Consider the following 12,839-nt stretch of genomic DNA (forward strand, 5'->3'; position numbering starts at 1 on the left):
TGAAATGATCGAGAACCGACAGATGATTAGCCGTGCTGTGACAGAGCATTTGGACCATTTTTACTGAGAGGATGGGACGTAGCCATTGACAACAGTGACGCCCTACATACAGCTTGCAATGGAAAGGAGTAAGAATGATTGGACTAAAGCAGTAGGAAAGCAGAGATTCAAAAGGGATAAAGCATCTCCATACACTTATCTGAAATTCCCACCAATGATTTACATAAGTATCCCTATTTTTATTTTACGTTTTATTTATATTTTAAATTATCAAACTCCATAACCATTTATTATCCGCCTAATTGAGATTTATAAGATGACCATAGCTTGCTTCATACCAACAATCTCCGTGGGATCGACCCTTACGTAAGGTATTACTTGGACGACCCAGTGCACTTGCTGGTTAGTTGTGCGAAGTTGTGACAAAGTGTGATTCACGTTTGAGAGCTCCAAGTATATTGGCACCATTGTTGATGATCACAATTTTGTGCACCAAGTTTTTGGCGCCGTTGCCGGGGATTGTTCGAGTTTGGGCAACTGACGGTTCGTCTTGTTGCTCAGATTAGGTAATTTTCTTTTCAAAAAGTTTTCAAAAATCTTTCAAAAAATTTTTTTCCCCTATTTTTCGTTTTTCTAAAGATTATTTTCGAAAAATCCAAAAAAGTTTAAAAAAAATCATAAAATCAAAAATATTTTGTGTTTCTTGTTTGAGTCTAGTGTCAATTTTTAAGTTTGGTGTCAATTGCATGTTTTTTAAAATTTATGCATTTTTTTCGAAAAATTCATGCATTGCATTCTTCATGATCTTCAAGTTGTTCTTGGTAAGTCTTCTTGTTTGATCTTCATATTTTCTTGTTTTGTGTCTGTTGTTGTTTTCATATGCATTTTTGCATTCATAGTGTCTAAGCATGAAAAATTTCTAAGTTTGGTGTCTTGCATGTTTTTCTTTTCTTGAAAATTTTCAAAAATAAGTCTTGATGTTCATCTTGATCTTCATAATATTCTTGGTGTTCATCTTGACATTCATAGTGTTTTTGCATGCATCATGTGTTTTGATTCATAATTTTCATGTTGTGAGACATTTTTGTATTTTTCTCTCTCATCATTAAAAATTCAAAAATCAAATAAATATACATTTTCCTTATTTCTCTCATAAATTTCGAAATCTTTGGGTTGACTTAGTAAAAAATTTCTAAAATTAGTTGTTTTATGTTAGTCAAGTCAAGATTTCAATTTTAAAAATCTTATCTTTTCAAAACTTTTCAAAAATCAAATCTTTTTCATTTTTTTATATTTTCGAAAAAAAAATTTTAATTGATTTTTAAAATCTTTTTCTTATCTTTATTTCAAATTTTCAAAAACTTTACTAACAGTTAATGTGATTGATTCAAAAATTTGAAGTTTGTTACTTTCTTGTTAAGAAAGGTTCAATCTTTGAATTCTAGAATCATATCTTTTAGTTTCTTGTTAGTCAAGTAATCAATTTTAATTTTAAAAATCAAATCTTTTTCAAAATATCTTTTCAATCATATCTTTTTAAACATATCTTTTTCAAATCATATCTTTTTCAAAATTGATTTCAAAAATCTTTTCTAACTTTCTATCTTTTCAAAATTGAATTTCAAATCTTTTTCAACTAACTAATTGACTTTTTGTTTGTTTTACTATTTCTTATCTTTTTCAAAACCACCTAACTACTTTTCTCTCTCTAATTTTCGAAAATTCCTTCCTCTTTTTCAAAATTCTTTTTAATTAACTAATTGTTTCAAATTTTAATTTTAATTTTATTTCTTCTCTTAATTTTCGAAAATCACTAACTATTTTTCAAAAACAATTTTCGAAATTCTCTCCCTCTCATCTCTTTCTATTTATTTAGTTAATTACTAAGACTTCTCTTCATCTTAAAATTCGAACCCTCCCTTCCCTTCTGTGTTCGAATTTTCCCTTCTTCTTCTATTCTTTTCTTCTTCTACTTACATAAAGGAATCTCTCTACTGTGGTAAAGAGGATCCCTATTATTATTTTCTGTTTCCTTCTTTTTCATATGAGCAGGAGCAAGGACAAGAACATTCTTGTTGAAGTAGACCCTGAACCTGAAAGGACTCTGAAGAAGAAACTAAGAGAAGCTAAAATACAACAATCCAGAGACAACCTTACTGAAATTTTTGAAAAAGAAGAGGAGATGGCAGCCAAAAATAATGACAACAACAATAATACAAGGAGGATGATTGGTGATTATACTACACCTACTTCCAACTTTTATGGAAGAAGCATCTCAATCCCTGCCATTGGAGCAAACAATTTTGAGCTGAAGCTTCAACTAGTTGCTCTAATGCAACAGAACTGCAAGTTTTATGGACTTCCATCAGAAGATCCCTATCAGTTTTTAACTGAATTCTTACAGATCTGTGATACTGTTAAGACTAATGGAGTAGATCCTGAAGTCTACAGGCTCATGCTTTTCCCTTTTGTTGTAAGAGAAAGAACTAGAACATGGTTGGACTCACAACCTAAAGATAGCCTGGACTCTTGGGATAAGCTGGTCACGACCTTCTTGGCCAAGTTCTTTCCTCCTCAAAAGTTGAGCAAGCTTAGAGTGGATGTTCAGACCTTCAAGCAAAAAGATGGTGAATCCCTCTATGAAGCTTGGGAAAGATACAAGTTGTTGACCAAAAAGTGTCCTTCTGACATGCTTTCAGAGTGGACCATTTTAGATATATTCTATGATGGTCTATCTGAGTTCTCTAAGATGTCACTAGACCATTCTACAGGTGGATCCATTCACCTAAAGAAAATGCCTGTAGAAGCTCAAGAACTCATTGACATGGTTGCAAATAACCAATTCATGTACACCTCTGAGAGGAATCCTGTGAGTAATGGGACACCTCAGAAAAGGGGAGTTCTTAAAATTGATACTCTGAATACCATATTGGCTCAGAACAAAATGTTGACTTAACAAGTCAACATGATTTCTCAAAGTCTGAATGGATGGCAAAATACATCCAACAGTACTAAAGAGGCATCTTCTAAAGAAGAAGCTTATGATCTTGAGAACCCTGCAATGGTAGAGGTAAATTACATGGGTGAACCCTATGGAAACACCTATAATTCCTCATGGAGAAATTATCCAAATTTCTCATTGAAGGATCAACAAAAGCCTCAATAAGGCTTTAATAATGGTGGAAGAAACAGGTTTAGCAATGGCAAGCCTTTTCCATCATCTTCTCAGCAACAGATAGAGAATTTTGAGCAGAGCCCCTCTAACTTAGCAAACATAGTCTCTGATCTATCTAAGGCCACTTTAAGTTTCATGAGTGAAACAAGGTCCTCCATTAGAAATTTGGAGGCACAAGTAGGTCAGCTGAGTAAGAAAATCACTAAAACTCCTCCTAGTACTCTTCCAAGCAATACAGAAGAGAATCCAAAAAGAGAATGCAAGGCCATTGATATAATCAATATGGCCGAATGCATAAAGGAGGAGAAGGATGTGAATCCCAGTGAGGAAGACCTCCTGGGACGTCCTCTGAACAAAAAAGAGTTCCAAACTGAGGAACCTAAGGAATCTGAGGCTCACCTAGAGACCATAGAGATTCCATTGGACCTTCTTTTACCATTCATGAGCTTTGAGAACTATTCTTCCTCTAAAGAGGATGAAAATGTAACTGAAGAGCAAGTTGCTCAATATCTAGGAGCCATCATGATGCTGAATGCCAAGTTGTTTCGTAATGAGACTTGGGAAGGTGAATCTCCCTTGCTCATTAGTGAACTAGATACATGGGTTCAGCAAACTCTACCTCAAAAGAAACAAGATCCTGGTGAATTCTTAATATCCTGTACCATAGGCACCATAACCTTTGAGAAGGCTCTCTGTGACCTGGGGTCAGGTATAAATCTTATGCCACTCTCTGTAATGGAGAAAATGGGGATCTTTGAGGTACAAACTGCAAGAATCTCATTAGAGATGGCAGACAAGTCAATAAAACAAGCTTATGGATTGATAGAGGACGTGTTAGTGAAGGTTAAAGGCCTTTACATCCCTGCTGATTTCATAATCTTAGACACTGGGAAGGATCAGGATGAATGCATCATCCTTGGAAGACCCTTCTTAGCCACAGCAGGAGCTGTGATTGATATTGACAGAGGTGAACTAGTCCTTCAATTGAATGAGGACTACCTTGTGTTTAAAGCTCAAGGTTATCCTTCTGTAAACATGGAAAAGAGGCACGATAAGCTTCTCTCAATACAGAGTCAAACAAAGCCCCCACAGTCAAACTCTAAGTTTGGTGTTGGGAGGCCACAACCAAACTCTAAGTTTGGTGTTGAACCCCTACATTCAAACTCTAAGTTTGGTGTTGGGAGGTCCAAACAATGCTCTGATGATCTGTGAAGCTTCATGAGAGCTCATTGTCAAGTTCTTGACATTAAAGAAGCACTTATTGGGAGGTAACCCAATTTTTATTTATCTATATTTCTATTGTTCTTTTATGTTTTATTAGGTTTATGATCATGTGGAGTCACAAAACAATTGCAAAAATTAAAAACAGAATCAAAAACAGCAGAAGAAACAGCACACCCTGGAGGAAGAGCTTACTGGCATTTAAATGCCAGTAAGGAGCATCTGGCTGGCCTTCTATGCCAGAACAGAGCATGAAGCTGGCGTTGAATGCCAGAAACAAGTAGCAGTCTGGCGTTTAAACGCCAGGATTACACCTTGAGGAGAGCTGGCGTTAAACGCTAGAAACAAGCATGGAAGTGGCGTTCAACGCCAGAAACATGCTACAGATTGGCATTGAATGCCCAAAACAAGCATGGAAGTGGCGTTTAACGCCAGAAACATGCTGCAGTCTGGCGTTAAACTTCAGGATTGCATATAGAGGGCGTTTTACACGCCTAAAGGGTGCAGGGATGAAAAAATCCTTGACACCTCAAGATCTGTGGACCCCACAGGATCCCCATCTACCTCAACTCACCTTCTCTCTTCTTCACACAATCTAATAACACTCTTCCCCAAACACCCTTCACCAATTACTTCAATCTCACTTCCCCATCACCTCTTCACCACTCACATCCATATACTCTTCCCCATAAACCACACCTACCTTCAAATTCAACATCTCTTTACCACCCAAACCCACCCTAAATGACCGAACCCAAACCCCTCTCCCTCTACTATATAAACCCCTCCACACTTCTTCATTTTCACACACCACAACCCTCTCTTCTCCCACTTGGCCGAATACACATCTCTCTTCCTCTCCTCCATATCTTTTTCTTCTTCATCTATTCTTTCTTCTTTTGCTCGAGGGCGAGTAACATTCTATGTTTGGTGTGGTAAAAGCATAGCTTTTTTATTTTTTCATAACCATTGATGGCACCTAAGGCCAGAGAAACCTCTAGAAAGAGGAAAGGAAAGACAAAAGTTTTTACCTCCGAGTCATGGGAGATGGAGATATTCATCTCAAAAGCCCATCAAGACCACTTCTATGAAGTTGTGGCCAAGAAGAAGGTGATCCCTAAGGTCCCTTTCATGCTCAAGAAAAATAAGTATCCAGAGATCCGATATGAGATCCAAAGAAGAGGTTGGGAAGTTCTTACTAACTCCATTCAACAAGTCAAAATCTTAATGGTCCAAGAGTTCTATGCCAATGTATGGATCACTAGGAACCATGATCAAAGTATGAACCCGAATGCAAAGAATTATCTTACAATGGTTCGGGGGAAATGCTTAGATTTCAGTCCGAAAAATGTAAGGTTGGCATTCAACTTGCCTATGATGCAAGAAGACGCATGCCCCTACACTAGAAGGGTCAACTTTGATCAAAGGTTGGACCAAGTTCTCATGGACATATGTGTGGAAGGAGCTCAATGGAAAAGATACTCAAAAGGCAAGCCGGTTTAATTGAGAAGACTGGACCTTAAGCCTGTGGCTAGAGGATATTGGAGTTCATCCAACGCTCCATCATCCCCACTAGCAACCGATCCGAAGTAACTGTGGATCGGGCCATCATGATCCATAGCATCATGATTGGAGAGGAAGTAGAAGTTCATGAAGTCATCTCTCTAGAACTCTACAAAGTAGCTGAAAAGCCCTCCACCTTGGCAAGGCTAGCTTTTTCTCATCTCATTTGCCATCTATGCTACTTAGCTAGAGTTGTCATAGAAGGAGACATGCTCATTGAAGAGGATAAGCCCATCACTAAGAAGAGGATGGAGCAAACAAGAGAGCCTATTCATGGATCTCAAGAGACGCATGAGGAAGCTCATCATCAAGAAATCCCTGAGATGCCTCAAGGGATGTATTTTCCTCCAAACAACTATTGGGAACAACTCAACACTTCTCTAGAAGGATTGAGTCATGACATGAACAAATTAAGGGTGGAACACAAAGAACACTCCATCATTCTCAATGAGATTAGAGAAGATCAAAGAGCTATAAAGGAGGAGCAACAAAGGCAAGGAAGAGACATAGAGGAGCTCAAGAACACCATTGGTCCTTCAAGGAGAAGGCGCCACCATCACTAAGGTGGACTCATTCCTTAACTTCCTTGTTCTTATCTCTCTATTTTTTGGTTTTTAAGCTTCATGTTTGCCTATGTTTGTGTCTTTACTACATGATCATTAGTATTTAGTAACTATGTCTTAAGGTTATGAATAATTCCATGAATCTTTCACCTTTCTTAAAAGAAAAATGTTCTTAATACAAAAGAACAAGAAGTACATGAGTTTCGAATTCATCCTTGAATTTATTTAATTATATTGATGTGGTGACAATACTTTTTATTTTCTGAATGAATGCTTGAACAGTGCATATTTTTTATCTTGTTGTTTATGAATGTTAAAATTGTTGGCTCTTGAAAGAATAATGAAAAAGAGAAATGTTATTGATGATCTGAAAAATCATAAAATTGATTCTTGAAGCAAAAAAAGCAGTGAAAAAAAAAAGCTTGCGAAAAAAAATTGGCAAAAAAAATATATAAAAGAAAAAGAAAAAGCAAGCAGAAAAAGCCAATAGTCCTTAAAATCAAAAGGCAACGGTAAAAAGGATCCAAGGGTTTGAGCATTAGTGCACAAAATTGTGATCATCAATGGCGCCATCAACATGGTATGCACAATTGCAATCTCAACTCTTTACCACAACTTCACACAACTAACCAGCAAGTGCACTGGGTCGTCCAAGTAATAAACCTTACGCGAGTAAGGGTCGATCCCACGGAGATTGTTGGTATGAAGCAAGCTATGGTCATCTTGTAAATCTCAGTCAGGCAGATTCAAATGGTTATGGATTATTTATGAATAAAACATAAAATAAAGATAGAGATACTTATGCAATTCATTGGTGAGAATTTCAGATAAGCGTATGAAGATGCTTTGTCCCTTCCGTCTCTCTGCTTTCCTACTGTCTTCATCCAATCCTTCTTACTCCTTTCCATGGCAAGCTGTTTGTTGGGCATCACTGTTGTCAATGGCTACAGTCCCGTCCTCTTAGTGAAAATGTTCAACGCGCTCTGTCATAGCACGGCTATTTAGCTGTCGGTTCTTGATCATGTCGGAATAGAATCCAGTGATTCTTTTGCGTCTGTCACTAATGCCCCACAATCGCGAGTTTGAAGCTCGTCACAGTCATTCAATCCTTGAATCCTACTCAGAATACCACAGACAAGGTTTAGACCTTTCGGATTCTCTTGAATGCCGCCATCAATTCTATCTTATACCACGAAGATTCTGATTAAGGAATCCAAGAGATATCCACTCAATCTAAGATAGAACGGAGGTGGTTGTCAGGCACACGTTCATGGGTGAGAATGATGATGAGTGTCACGGATCATCACATTCATCAAGTTGAGGAACAAGTGATATCTTAGAACAAGAATAAGCCGAATTGAATAGAAGAACAATAGTAATTGCATTGATACTCGAGGTACGGCAGAGCTCCACACCTTAATCTATGGTGTGTAGAAACTCCACCGTTGAAAATACATAAGAACAAGGTCTAGGCATGGCCGAATGGCCAGCCTCCATAATCTAAGAACTAGACGTCCAAAGATCATCTAAAGATCTAAAGTGATCAAAAGATGAAAATACAATAGTAAAAGGTCCTATTTGTAGAGAACTAGTAGCCTAGGGTTTACAAAGATGAGTAAATAACGTAAAAATCCACTTCCGGGCCCACTTGGTGTGTGCTTGGGCTGAGCATTGAAGCTTTCAAGTGTAGAGACTCTTCTTGGAGTTAAACGCTAGCTTTTGTGCCAGTTTGGGCATTTAACTCCCATTCTTGTGCCAGTTTCGGTGTTTTACGCCAGAATTCTTGAGCTGACTTGGAATGCCTATTTGGGCAATCAAATATCGGGCAAAGTATGGACTATTATCCGCTCATCACAACACCAAACTTAAATTGTTGCTTGTCCCCAAGCAACTGAAAATCAAATAAGATAAAAAGAAGAGAATATGCAATGAATTCCAAAAACATCTATGAAGATTAGTATTAATTAGATGAGCGGGGCTTTTAGCTTTTTGCCTCTGAATAGTTTTGGCATCTCACTTTATCCTTTGAGATTCAGAATGATGGGCTTCTATAGGAACTCAGAATCCAGATAGTGTTCTTGATTCTCCTAGTTAAGTATGATGATTCTTGAACATAGCTACTTTATGAGTCTTGGCCGTGGCCCAAAGCACTTTGTCTTCCGGTATTACCACCAGATACATACATGCCACAGACACATAACTGGGTGAACCTTTTTAGATTGTGACTCAGCTTTGCTAGAGTCCCCAATTAGAGGTGTCCAGGGTTCTTAAGCACACTCTTTTTTCCTTGGATCATGACTTTATTATTATATTTTTTTGAATTCACTGCTTTTTCTTGCTTCAAGAATCATTTTTATGATTTTTCAGATCCTCAGTAACATGTCTCCTTTTTCATCATTCTTTCAAGAGCCCACATTCATGAACAACAAATTCAAAAGACATATGCACTGTTCAAGCATACATTCAGAAGTCAAAATTATTGCCACCACATCAAAATAGTTAATCTGTTATAAAATTCAAAATTCATGCAATTATTCTCTTTTTCAATTAAGAACATTTTTCATTTAAGAAAGTTGATGGATTCATAGGACATTCATAACTTTAAGGCATAGACACTAAGACACTAATGATCATGTAATAAGACACAAACATAAATAAACATAAGCATAAAAATTCGAAAAATAGGAAAATAAAGAATAAGGAAATTAAAGAACGGGTCCACCTTAGTGATGGCGGCTTGTTCTTCCTCTTGAAGATCTTATGGAGTGCTTGAGCTCCTCAATGTCTCTTCCTTGCCTTTGTTGCTCCTCTCTCATGATTCTTTGATCTTCTCTAATTTCATGGAGGAGAATGGAATGTTCTTGGTGCTCCACCCTTAGTTGTCCCATGTTGGAACTCAATTCTCCTAGGGAGGTGTTGATTTGCTCCCAATAGTTTTGTGGAGGAAAGTGCATCCCTTGAGGCATCTCAGGGATTTCATGATGAGTTGGATCTCTTGTTTGCTCCATCCTTTTCTTAGTGATGGGCTTGTCCTTATTAATGAGGATGTCTCCCTCTATGTCAATTCTGACTGAATAACAGAGGTGACAAATGAGATGAGGGAAAGCTAACCTTGCCAAGGTAGAGGACTTGTCTGCCACCTTATAAAGTTCTTGGGATATAACCTCATGAACTTCTACTTCCTCTCCAATCATAATGCTATGAATCATGATAGCCCGGTCTATAGTAACTTCGGACCGGTTGCTAGTGGGAATGATTAAACGTTGGATAAACTCCAACCATCCTCTAGCCACGGGCTTGAGGTCATGCCTTCTCAGTTGAACCAGCTTCCCTCTTGAATCTCTCTTCCATTGAGCGCCCTCTTCACAAATGTCTATGAGGACTTGGTCCAACCTTTGATCAAAGTTGACCCTTCTAGTGTAAGGGTGTTCATCTCCTTGCATCATGGGCAAGTTGAATGCCAACCTTACATTTTCTGGACTAAAATCTAAGCATTTCCCCCGAACCATTGTAAGCCAATTCTTTGGATCCGGGTTCACACTTTGATCATGGTTCTTGGTGATCCATGCATTGGCATAGAACTCTTGAACCATTAAGATCCCGACTTGTTGAATGGGGTTGGTAAGAACTTCCCAACCTCTTCTTCGAATCTCATGTCGGATCTCCAGATATTCACTCTTTTTGAGTTTGAAAGGGACCTCGGGGATCACCTTCTTCATGGCTACAACTTCATAGAAGTGGTCTTGATGCACCCTTGAGATGAATCTCTCCATCTCCCATGACTTGGAGGTAGAAGCTTTTGCCTTCCCTTTCCTCTTTCTATAGGTTTCTCCGGCCTTAGATGCCATAAATGGTTATGAAAAAACAAAAAGCAATGCTTTTACCACACCAAACTTAGAAGGTTTGCTCATCCTCGAGCAAAAGAAGGAAGAAGAGAGTAGAAAAAGAAGAAATAGAGGAGATGGATGTGGCTTTGTGATTTGGCCAAGGGGGAGAAGTAGTGTTTAGGTTGCGTGAAAATGAAAGAGTGAAGATGGGTTTATATAGGAGTGGAGAGGGGGTGTATGGTTCGATCATTATGGGTGGGTTTGGGAGGGAAAGGGTTTGAATTTGAATGGTGAGGTAGGTGGGGTTTTATGAAGGATGGATGTGAGTGGTGAAGAGAATAGTGGGATTTGATAGGTGAGGGGTTTTTGGGGAAGAGGTGTTGAGGTGATTGGTGAAATGGTGAAGAAGAGAGAGAGTGGTGGGGTAGGTGGGGATCCTGTGAGGTCCACAGATCCTGAGGTGTCAAGGAAAATTCATCTCTGCACCAAGTGGCAAGCAAAAATGCTCCTTTTGCCAATTCTAGCGTTAAACGCCGGGCTGGTGCCCATTTCTGGCGTTTAACGCCGGCTTCTTGCCCCTTCCTGGCATTTAACGCCAGTCTGGTGCCCCTTTCTAGCGTTAAACGCCCAGAGTGGTGCCAGACTGGGCGTTAAACACCCATTTGCTGCCCTTACTGGCGTTTAAACGCCAGCAAGTTTTCCTCCAGGGTGTGCTGTTTTTCTTTCTATTTTTCATGCTTTTTTTTGCTTTTTCAATTGATTTTGTGACTTCCCATGATCATCAACCTATAGAAAACATAAAATAACAAAGAAAAATAGATAAATATAACATTGGGTTGCCTCCCAACAAGCGCTTCTTTAATGTCAGTAGCTTAACAGTGGGCTCTCATGGAGCCTCACAGATACTCAGAGCAATGTTGGAACCTTCCAACACCAAACTTAGAGTATGAATGTGGGGGTTCAACACCAAACTTAGAATTTGGTTGTGGCCTCCCAACACCAAACTTAGAGTTTGACTGTGGGGGCTCTGTTTGACTCTGTTTTGAGAGGAGCTCTTCATGCTTCCTCTCCATGGTTACAGAGGAATATCCTTGAGCCTTAAACACAAGGGATTCTTCATTCACTTGAATGATCAATTCTCCTCTGTCAACATCAATCACACCCTTTGCTATGGCTAGGAAGGGTCTGCCAAGGATGATGGATTCATCCATGCACTTCCCAGTCTCTAGGACTATGAAATCAGCAGGGATGTAATGGTTTTCAATCTTTACCAGAACATCCTCTACAAGTCCATAAGCTTGTTTTCTTGAATTGTCTACCATCTCTAGTAAGATTCTTGCAGCTTGTACCTCAAAGATCCCTAGCTTCTCCATTACAGAGAGAGGCATGAGGTTTATGCTTGACCCTAGGTCACACAGAGCCTTCTTAAAGGTCATGGTGCCTACTATACAAGGCATTGAGAACTTCCCAGGGTCCTGTCTCTTTTGATGTAATCTCTGCCTAGTCAAGTCATCCAGTTCTTTGGTGAGCAAAGGAGGTTCATCCTCCCAAGTCTCATTACCAAATAACTTGTCATTTAGCTTCATGATTGCTCCAAGGTATTTAGCAACTTGCTCTTTAGTGACATCTTCATCCTCTTCAGAGGAAGAATACTCATCAGAACTCATGAATGGCAGAAGTAAATCCAATGGAATCTCTATGGTCTCAGTGTGAGCCTCAGATTCCCATGGTTCCTCATTAGGCAACTCATTGGGGGCCATTGGACGTCCATTGAGGCATTCTTCAGTGGCGCTCACTGCCTCTTTCTCCTCTCTAAGTTCGGCCATGTTGATGGCCTTGCAATCTCCTTTTGGATTCTCTTCTGTATTGCTTGGAAGAGTACTAGGAGGGAGTTCAGTAACTTTCTTACTCAGCTGACCCACTTGTGCCTCCAAGTTTCTAATGGAGGACCTTGTTTCAGTCATGAAACTTTGAGTGGTTTGGATTAGATCAGAGACCATGGTTGCTAAGTTAGAGTGGCTCTGCTTAGAATTCTCTGTCTGTTGCTGAGAAGATGATGGAAAAGGCTTGCTATTGCTAAACCTGTTTCTTCCACCATTATTGTTGTTGAAACCTTGTTGAGGTCTCTGTTGATCCTTCCATGAGAGATTTGGATGATTTCTCCATGAAGGATTATAGGTGTTTCCATAGGGTTCTCCCATGTAATTCACCTCTTCCATTGAAGGGTTTTCGGGATCATAAGCTTCTTCTTCAGATGAAGCATCCTTAGCACTGCCTGGTGCAGCTTGCATTCCAGACAGACTCTGAGAAATCATATTGACTTGCTGAGTCAATATTTTGTTCTGAGCCAGTATGGCATTCAGAGTATCAATTTCAAGAACTCCTTTCTTCTGATTCATCCCATTGTTCACAGGATTCCTTTCAGAAGTGTACATGAATTGGTTATTTGCAACCATTTCAATGAGTTCTTGAGCTTCTGCAGGCGTCTTC

At 39.0% G+C, this 12,839-nt stretch overlaps 1 non-coding gene across 1 annotated transcript; it reads right to left on the bottom strand.

The window, feature by feature from the left end:
- Nucleotides 1–2,587: 2,587 nt before the first annotated feature.
- Nucleotides 2,588–2,695, bottom strand: LOC112699920 (small nucleolar RNA R71). The gene has a single exon (XR_003152851.1). It is a non-coding gene; the product is annotated as a small nucleolar RNA R71 (small nucleolar RNA).
- Between the last annotated feature and the right edge of the window lie 10,144 nt (nt 2,696–12,839).

Source organism: Arachis hypogaea, chromosome 6 (assembly GCF_003086295.3).
Source record: "Arachis hypogaea cultivar Tifrunner chromosome 6, arahy.Tifrunner.gnm2.J5K5, whole genome shotgun sequence".
Lineage (NCBI taxonomy): Eukaryota > Viridiplantae > Streptophyta > Magnoliopsida > Fabales > Fabaceae > Arachis > Arachis hypogaea.